Source organism: Budorcas taxicolor, chromosome 11 (genome assembly GCF_023091745.1).
Source record: "Budorcas taxicolor isolate Tak-1 chromosome 11, Takin1.1, whole genome shotgun sequence".
Lineage (NCBI taxonomy): Eukaryota > Metazoa > Chordata > Mammalia > Artiodactyla > Bovidae > Budorcas > Budorcas taxicolor.
Window position 1 is genome coordinate 101,773,681 of NC_068920.1, and position 8,535 is coordinate 101,782,215.

General features: G+C 35.7%; 1 non-coding gene across 1 annotated transcript; it reads left to right on the top strand.

Moving 5' to 3' along the window:
- The first annotated feature begins 3,171 nt into the window (after positions 1-3,171).
- On the top strand, positions 3,172-3,278 carry LOC128057127 (U6 spliceosomal RNA). The gene has a single exon (XR_008200300.1). It is a non-coding gene; the product is annotated as a U6 spliceosomal RNA (small nuclear RNA).
- The last annotated feature ends 5,257 nt before the right edge of the window (positions 3,279-8,535 follow it).

Genomic DNA, 8,535 nt, shown 5'->3' on the forward strand with positions numbered 1-8,535 from the left:
TAGGGCTTCATATATGAATTTTGCAATTGTCATTCACTTATCTACTTTGTCTTTGCAATTTAAGAAGTATGTCCAGTTTTTATCAGTACCCTTTCCTGGAATAACACTTGAATGTTCTAATTCTTCTAATCATCTGGATTAGAAGAGTATATCATATCAGTCAGTTCAGCCACTCAGTCATGTCCAAATCTTTGTGACCCCATGGACTGCAGCACTCCAGGCTTTCCAGTCCATCACCAACTCCCGGAGCCTACTCAGACTCATGTCTGTCGAGTCGGTGAATCCATCCAACCATCCCATCTTCTGTCATCCCCTTCTCCTTGCACCTTCAGTCTTTCCCAGGATCAGGGTCTTTTCCAATGAGTCAGTTCTTCACATCAAGTGGCCAAAGTATTGGGGTTTCAGCTTCAGCATCAGTCCTTCCAGTGAATATTCAGGACTGATTTTCTTTAGGATAGACTGATTGGATCTCCTTGCCATCCAAGAGACTCTCAAGAGTCTTCTTTATCATCTGTCAATGGACATCTAGGTTGCTTCCATGTTCTAGCTATTGTAAATAGTGCTGCAATGAACATTGGGATACATACATGTGTCTCTTTGAATTTTGGTTTCCTCAGGGTATATGTCTAGGAGTGGGATTGCTGGGTCATATGGTGGCTTTATTTCTAGTGTTTTAAGGAATCTTTGTGCTTCATCCAGCCTGGCATTTCACATGATCTACTCTACACATAAATTAAATAAGGGTGACACTATACAGCCTTGATGCACTCCTCTCCCAATTTGGAACCAGTTTGTTGTTCCATGTCCAGTTCTAACTGTTGCTTCTTGACCTGTATACAGATTTCTCAGGAGGCAGGTCAAGTGGTGTGGTTATCCCATCTCTAAGAATTTTCCACAGTTTGTGGTGATCCACACAGTCAAAGGCTTCGGCATAGTCAATAAAGCAGAAATATATGTTTTTCTGGAACTCTCTTGCTTTTTCCATGATCCAGCGGATGTTGGCAATTTGATCTCTGGTTCCTCTGCCTTTTCTAAACCAGCTTGAACATCTGAAGTTCACGGTTCACATACTATTGAAGCCTGGCTTGGAGAATTTTGAGCATTACTTTGCTAGTATGTGAGATGAGTGCAATTGTGCGGTAGTTTGAACATTCTTTGGCATTGCCTTTCTTTAGGATTGGAATGAAAACCTTTTCCAGTCCTGTGACCACTGCTGAGTTTTCCAAATTTGCTTGCATATTGAGTGTAGCACTTTCACAGCATCATCTTTTAGAATTTGAAATAGCTCAACTAGATTTCCATCACCTCCACTAGCTTTGTTTGTAGGTGATGCTTCCTAAGGCCCACTTGATTTGGCATCCCAGGATGTCTGGCTCTAGGTGAGGGATCACACCATTGTGGTTATCTGGGTCATGAAGATCTTTTTTGTATAGTTCTGTGTATTCTTGTCACCTCTTCTTAATATCTCTGCTTCTGTTAGGTCCATATCATTTTTGTCCTTTATTGTGCCCATCTTTGCATGAAATGTATATTGTATCAGATCAATCCTTTTGCAGAGAACTACAAAAACCAGACAAGTTATAAAATATAGTTAGTTATTTGAAGGCAGTAGAGAGCAACAAAGGCAGCTGGGACCTGAGGGACCATAATTTTTGGAGAGAGAAAAGACATTCAGGTGAGCTGGAATTGTCTTCTCTTAATACTTTCTTCTTGGGGCATTTTTCCATAAGTAAGTAGCCCACAATCAAGCAAAACCAAAATGAAAATGGTAACTTAAAGCTTTTAATAGTAACATTAGTTTAGGTATTGAAATTTGTATACTAGTGATACAAAAACAATCAGGCCTAATATAGTTATGAAAATAGATAATAAGATGACTCTATTAGAAGATAAAATGGAAATAATATATGTTAAAATGAAATAACTAAATAAAGAACTCAGTAGATTTATCACACATTAGACATAGAATCAGAAAGGAAAATATTCAGATGGAGGCAACTTAGAAAAATATAAGAGACATAGAGGACATAATGTAAAATTACAGAGGGGACATAAGCAAGATGTTAAAGAAAAATAGAAAATTAAAAAAAAAAAAAACTGTCCAAAAATTAAATATCAAGCCACAGAAATAAACAACAGTGTGAACCACATGCAGGATAAATTCAAAGAAAAATATACTTAGTCAAAACATGGAAAAACTTTATCCAAACCAAGGATAAAGGGTAAAATATTAAAAAGACAGAAATAGACACTATGGTTTACAGATAATTATCCTCCAATGAGAAATACCAAAATGAACAGCTGACTTCTCAAGAGAAACAATGAAGCCTGGAGAAAACAGAATGCAATCTGATAGTGCTGGGAGAAAACAACTGTCAACCTGTGATTCACAATGGGTACTTCTCTACTTAAAAATATCAAAGGTAATGGACATTTTCAGATAAACAAAAATTGAAAGAAATAATCATCAATGTAACTGTAAGAAAAGAACTATAAAAATATATTCTTCAAATGGAAGAAAAATCCCAGGGATAAACCTGGAGATCCAAGAATGAAGAAATGCATAATGGTAAACATGTGTGTAAACCTATATGAATATTGAATGAGTAAATATTAAAAACATTAAAATTTAGTTGTATGTAGTTTGGAATACGCATAGAATTAAAATCAATAGTAGCAGAAATTTGGGAAGGTGAGTAAATGAGTAAAATTATCCCTTGCATTGTCAGAAAAGTTGGAAAAATACTGTCTTGTAATAAACTATAATAAGTGAAACACACATATTGTAATTTGTTTGTTCAATTAAAAGAATAATAAAGGAATATATAATTGAAAAATAATAGAAATGAAAGAAGGAAATATGAAAATAATTACCAGATTGACAAAAAAGAAGTCAACAAATTGAGGAAAAATAGAACAGATAGTGCAAACAGATAATTGATGGTAAAATGATAGATTTAAGGCACCAAGGTAATTGAATTAAATGTAATTTGATTCATTACTCCAATTACAAAATAAAAATTATCTTGCTGGATTAAAAAAAAGCAAAATCCATTATTACTTTGCTCTAAATATCAATATATTAAAAAAACTGAGAGAAAATAGAAAATAGTAGAATGTAAATGATAACCAAAAGAAAGCCTACTTAGCTATTCTAATATCTATCTATCTGTGCTCGCTTCGGCAGCACATATACTAAAATTGGAACGATACAGAGAAGATTAGCATGGCCCCTGCGCAAGGATGACATGCAAATTCGTGAAGCGTTCCATATTTTTCTTTGACAAAGGAGGCAAGAATATACAATGGAGTAAAGACAATCTCTTTAACAAGTGGTGCTGGGAAAACTGGTCAACCACTTGTAAAAGAATGAAACTAGATCACTTTCTAACACCATACACAAAAATAAACTCAAAATGGATTAAAGATCTAAATTTAAGACCAGAAACTATAAAACTCCTAGAGGAGAACATAGGCAAAACACTCTCCGACATAAATCACAGCAGGATCCTCTATGATCCACCTCCCAGAATTCTGGAAATAAAAGCAAAAATAAACAAATGGGATCTAATTAAAATTAAAAGCTTCTGCACAACAAAGGAAACTATAAGGTGAAAAGACAGCCTTCTGAATGGGAGAAAATAATAGCAAATGAAGCAACTGACAAACAACTAATCTCAAAAATATACAAGCAACTTATGCAGCTCAATTCCAGAAAAATAAACGACCCAATCAAAAAATGGGCCCAAGAACTAAATAGACATTTCTCCAAAGAAGACATACGGATGGCTAACAAACACATGAAAAGATGCTCAACATCACTCATTATTAGAGAAATGCAAATCAAAACTACAATGAGGTACCACTTCACACCAGTCAGAATGGCTGCGATCCAAAAATCTGCAAGCAATAAATGCTGGAGAGGGTGTGGAGAAAAGGGAACCCTCCTACACTGTTGGTGGGAATGCAAACTAGTACAGCCACTATGGAGAACAGTGTGGAGATTCCTTAAAAAATTGCAAATAGAACTACCTTATGACCCAGCAATCCCACTGCTGGGCATACACACCGAGGAAACCAGAATTGAAAGAGACACATGTACCCCAATGTTCATCACAGCACTGTTTATAATAGCCAGGACATGGAAACAACCTAGATGTCCATCAGCAGATGAATGGATAAGAAAGCTGTGGTACATATACACAATGGAGTATTACTCAGCCGTTAAAAAGAATTCATTTGATTCAGTTCTGATGAGATGGATGAAACTGGAGCCGATTATACAGAGTGAAGTAAGCCAGAAAGAAAAACACCAATACAGTATACTAACACATATATATGGAATTTAGAAAGATGGCAATGATGACCCTGTATGCAAGACAGGAAAAAAGACACAGCTGTGTATAATGGACTTTTGGACTCAGAGGGAGAGGGAGAGGGTGGGATGATTTGGGAGAATGGCATTCTATCATGTATACTATCATGTAAGAATTGAATCGCCAGACTATGCCTGACGCAGGATACAGCATGCTTGGGGCTGGTGCATGGGGATGACCCACAGAGATGTTATGGGGAGGGAGGTGGGAGGGGGGTTCATGTTTGGGAACACATGTAAGAATTAAAGATTTTAAAATTAAAAAAAATAAAAAGAAAAAAAAAGAGAAAAAATAATAATAATATCTATCTATCTAATCTATCCCTCACTTTGAGTTAAGAAGCATTATTGAAACTAACAAGAAATTCTTCATAATGACAAAAAGGTCAATTGAATAGGATATAATTCTAAATGTGTATGTAACTAATAATATAGTCTTAAAATATGTAAGACAAAACCTGGCAAAACTAAAAGTAGAAGCATAGAATACACAGTTATTCTGGACATTCAGAAACAAGTTCTGCAATTATTTGTATAAAATGACAAAAAAATCATTAAAGGTATAGATTTAAACAACACAACCAATTTAATTTAACTCACTTATATAAAATATGAAGTTGGAAAACAACATAAAAAAATTCTCTTTAAAAATAACCATAATATTTGAAATAGCAAAACCAAATCTCAAAATATTTAAATATTAAAATTATATTGAGTTTATTCCCTGAAAATAGTAAAATTATGATAGCAATCTATAAGCAGTAACTAGAAAATGTTTATAAACCAAATAATTCATTTCTATCTAACACTATTCTTCATAAATTAATTTATATAATCAGTATAATCCCAGTCAAAATGCTAGCAGATTGTATCTATATATATATGCACATAGAAAATGATAAACTAATTCTAAACTTTATATGGAAATTCAAAGACCAGTAATATCAAGACACTTAAACAAGCTGCATAGTGGGGAGATACATTTGCAATACATTAATCTGAAAAAGGATTTGTATCCAGAACATATAATGAAAAGATAAAAAGCTCAGTAAGAAAATGGGTAAAATTCTTGACAAAAGAGGATGTACAAAAAAAAAATCTGAAAATATGCTTGATACCATTAGTATTAAGGAAATGGAAATTAATCATACTTTCCTTCCTTCTGAGAAGCTAAAATAGAAAATAACAACCAGAACACACCACCCCCCCAAGAAAAACCCAAATGGTAGAGGCAGAAAGAGAAAGGAAGAAAGAAAATATAGTAATATCAAGTATTGAGAGGATTTGGAGCAAGAGAAACTATAATTGATTAAGAATAATATTTGATAATATCTATTGATGCTGACATATAAATTACTTATGATACAATGATTTCATTTCCCACAAAATGATATGTATAAAAATAAAAACAGCAGCAAGATTCCTATTAACAAACTAGAATAATAAAAAATGGAAACAACCCACGTGTTTATCAACTGAAGATTAAACAAATAAATAGTAGTTTATTCATACAATATAGCATTGAAAATGAAGAAACTAGAGCTACACTCAACCACATGGATGAATTTAAAAAACACTATGGGAAAAAATCAGACACAGGTCACTTAGAAAAGAGGTGACTGTGAGAAAGCATTAGGGACGTTTCTGGTGCATTGATAATGTGCTATTTCTTTGGGTGGTGGTGGTACAGATGTGTCATTTTGTAAGAATGCCTTGCATTGTACACTTAAAATTTATGCATTTCAACCTGTGTATGCCAAAATGGACTAGTTAAAAATAAACAATAACAGAGAGTAATGGAAATGTAGAAACACTTTTGCTGTGGTGGATAAAGTCATCTGGGTGAGAATACCAGCACCAACATTACACGCTGCTGCTGCTAAGTCGCTTCAGTCGTATTCAACTCTGTGCGACCCCATAGATGGCAGCCCACCAGGCTCCCCTGTCCCTGGAATTCTCCAGGCAAGAGTATTTGAGTGGGCTGCCATTGCCTTCTCTGCAACATTACATGAGGGTGAGCAAAAACTAACGGAAGCTTGGAAAATGTAGTTGGCCAGCTTTTGTAATGCACCAGCATACATTTCCAAGCTAAACCCATAAGTATCCCAGAATTGAGTGACACATTGTGGTGGATAAAAAAATGTTCTATAACCTGAATAATTTTTTTTACAAATCTAGTAAAGAGCCAAGGTACGCATACTCAAAGAATATTCTTAGTAGGTTTACATAAGTACAAAATTATACAGAAGGAATTATATAGATATGATGAAAATAAAAAGGTTTCTCAGGTGATACAAGTGGTAAAGAACCCTCCTGCTGGTGCAGGAGAAGCAAGAGGCACAAGTTTGATCCCTGGGTCGTGAAGACCCCTGGGAGTAGGAAATGGAACCCACTCCCGTATTCTTGCCTGAAAAATTCCTTGGATAGAGGAGTGTGGTGGGTCCATGCAGTTGCAAAGAGTTGGCCATGCCTGAGCACACACATGATGAAAATAGAGTAATCAACCCTGGAGGAATAAAGGTAGAATTCGTAGGACGCTGAATGAGACTCTGGGTGCGAGATATCATAGGGCTATAAATTTTAGTTTGACTGGCAGAATTTGTATCTGGCCATAGAATATTAGTTTGCCTGCCTGTCTGCAATAAGGAAGGTCTATCCTGTATTGCTTTTTGTAGTTTTTAATGTAACATATATGATAGATAAATTAAGCCATTCTTTTTCTAAAAAAATAATATTTACAATTTGTTTTCCTTGAAGTTTGTGGGAGAAGGATTTGGGCTGAGTGAGTAAGTGCTAGCCGAGAAAATAAAGAAAAGAAAAAAAAAATGTGCCTTGCCCTCCTGGTCACTGTAACATCAGTCTATCTTCCAAGGGCTCCACAGAATGGCACTGTAAGTTCATTCAAGTCAGGAAAGGCCAGAAGGTCAAACTTTAAAAAGCCCCATCTTGGCAGATTTTGAGACCAGGGGTTGTTTTTATTTATTTATTTTCAAACCACATTGGCTAAAAAGAGTTAATTTCCCCTGAACCTTTAAGCAATAGATGGGCCTGCACCTTCCAAGGACTCTTTTCTTCTTTAAAAGCACAGTTGCTGTTCAGTTTCTCTCAGGTGCAGATTCATTAGCTCTTGACTGGCTCTCCTTGTTTGCCGACTACTTGTGGAAAAAGCCATTTACCCTGGTGAATGTCAAGGTTAGTGCAAACCGTCCTTGTCATCAGTCTCTCTGGCAGAAGGTCAGGGATAAGCTTTCCTCAAATGGGCAGCGTCAAACAAAGCAAAGACTGACTTAACTCACCAAGAGGAAGAAAAGAGGCCTGCTCTGGAGTTGATAAACATTCCTGTGGGCTTTGAGGACAAAAGATTAACTCCTCCCTTGCCACTTCCAGACATGTTCACTGGAAGATCCTTTATACTATCTGGATATTTTCAAGCATATAAGATGTATTTATAATGAATGACTATTTGTATCTGTAGCTATACTATCCATATTCATCTGTCCATGATCTTGTTTATTTAAACAAATGTTTTAATTTTCCAAGTGTTCAATTTGGAAGTATTTCCCATTATCCTAGCATTGTTCTGGTTGACCTTTTGGTGGTGTGTGTGTGTTGGGGATGGGGGAACCCTCCCCTCAGTTTACTTTTATAGACAATGTATAAACCAAATATGCAGAGCTGCCACAGTCTGAAATAGTCAGATCTTAATTTACTTTCATAGAGCAGTAAAATTTTGAAGTTAGAAGGAAATTTTAAGACCAAACCTAGTCCAAACTTCCATCCAAAAAGATAATCCTCTGCAGGAACTCCGGCAGTTGCCATCCAGGCTCAGGTTGGTCACTCCTAGGGACAAAACATCCCTGCCCCACAGGACGGTCGTTCCCAACTGGGGAAGGTTTATTGTTATAATAAAAGCTTTGCCTTACACTTAATGAAATATTGTGTTAGCCACAAAGTTCATTTGGATTTTTCTGTAAGATGTTATGGAAAAACCTAAATAAACTTTGTGGCCAACCCAATACTTCATACTGTAATTTTAACCTATTGGTTCAGGTTTCACCCTCCAGGATGATAGAGGGCTGGTCCTCAACGCAAGAACTCTCCAAATGCATGGAAGAATATTTGGATCGTTGGAAAATTAACCATGCAACATGGGGTATATT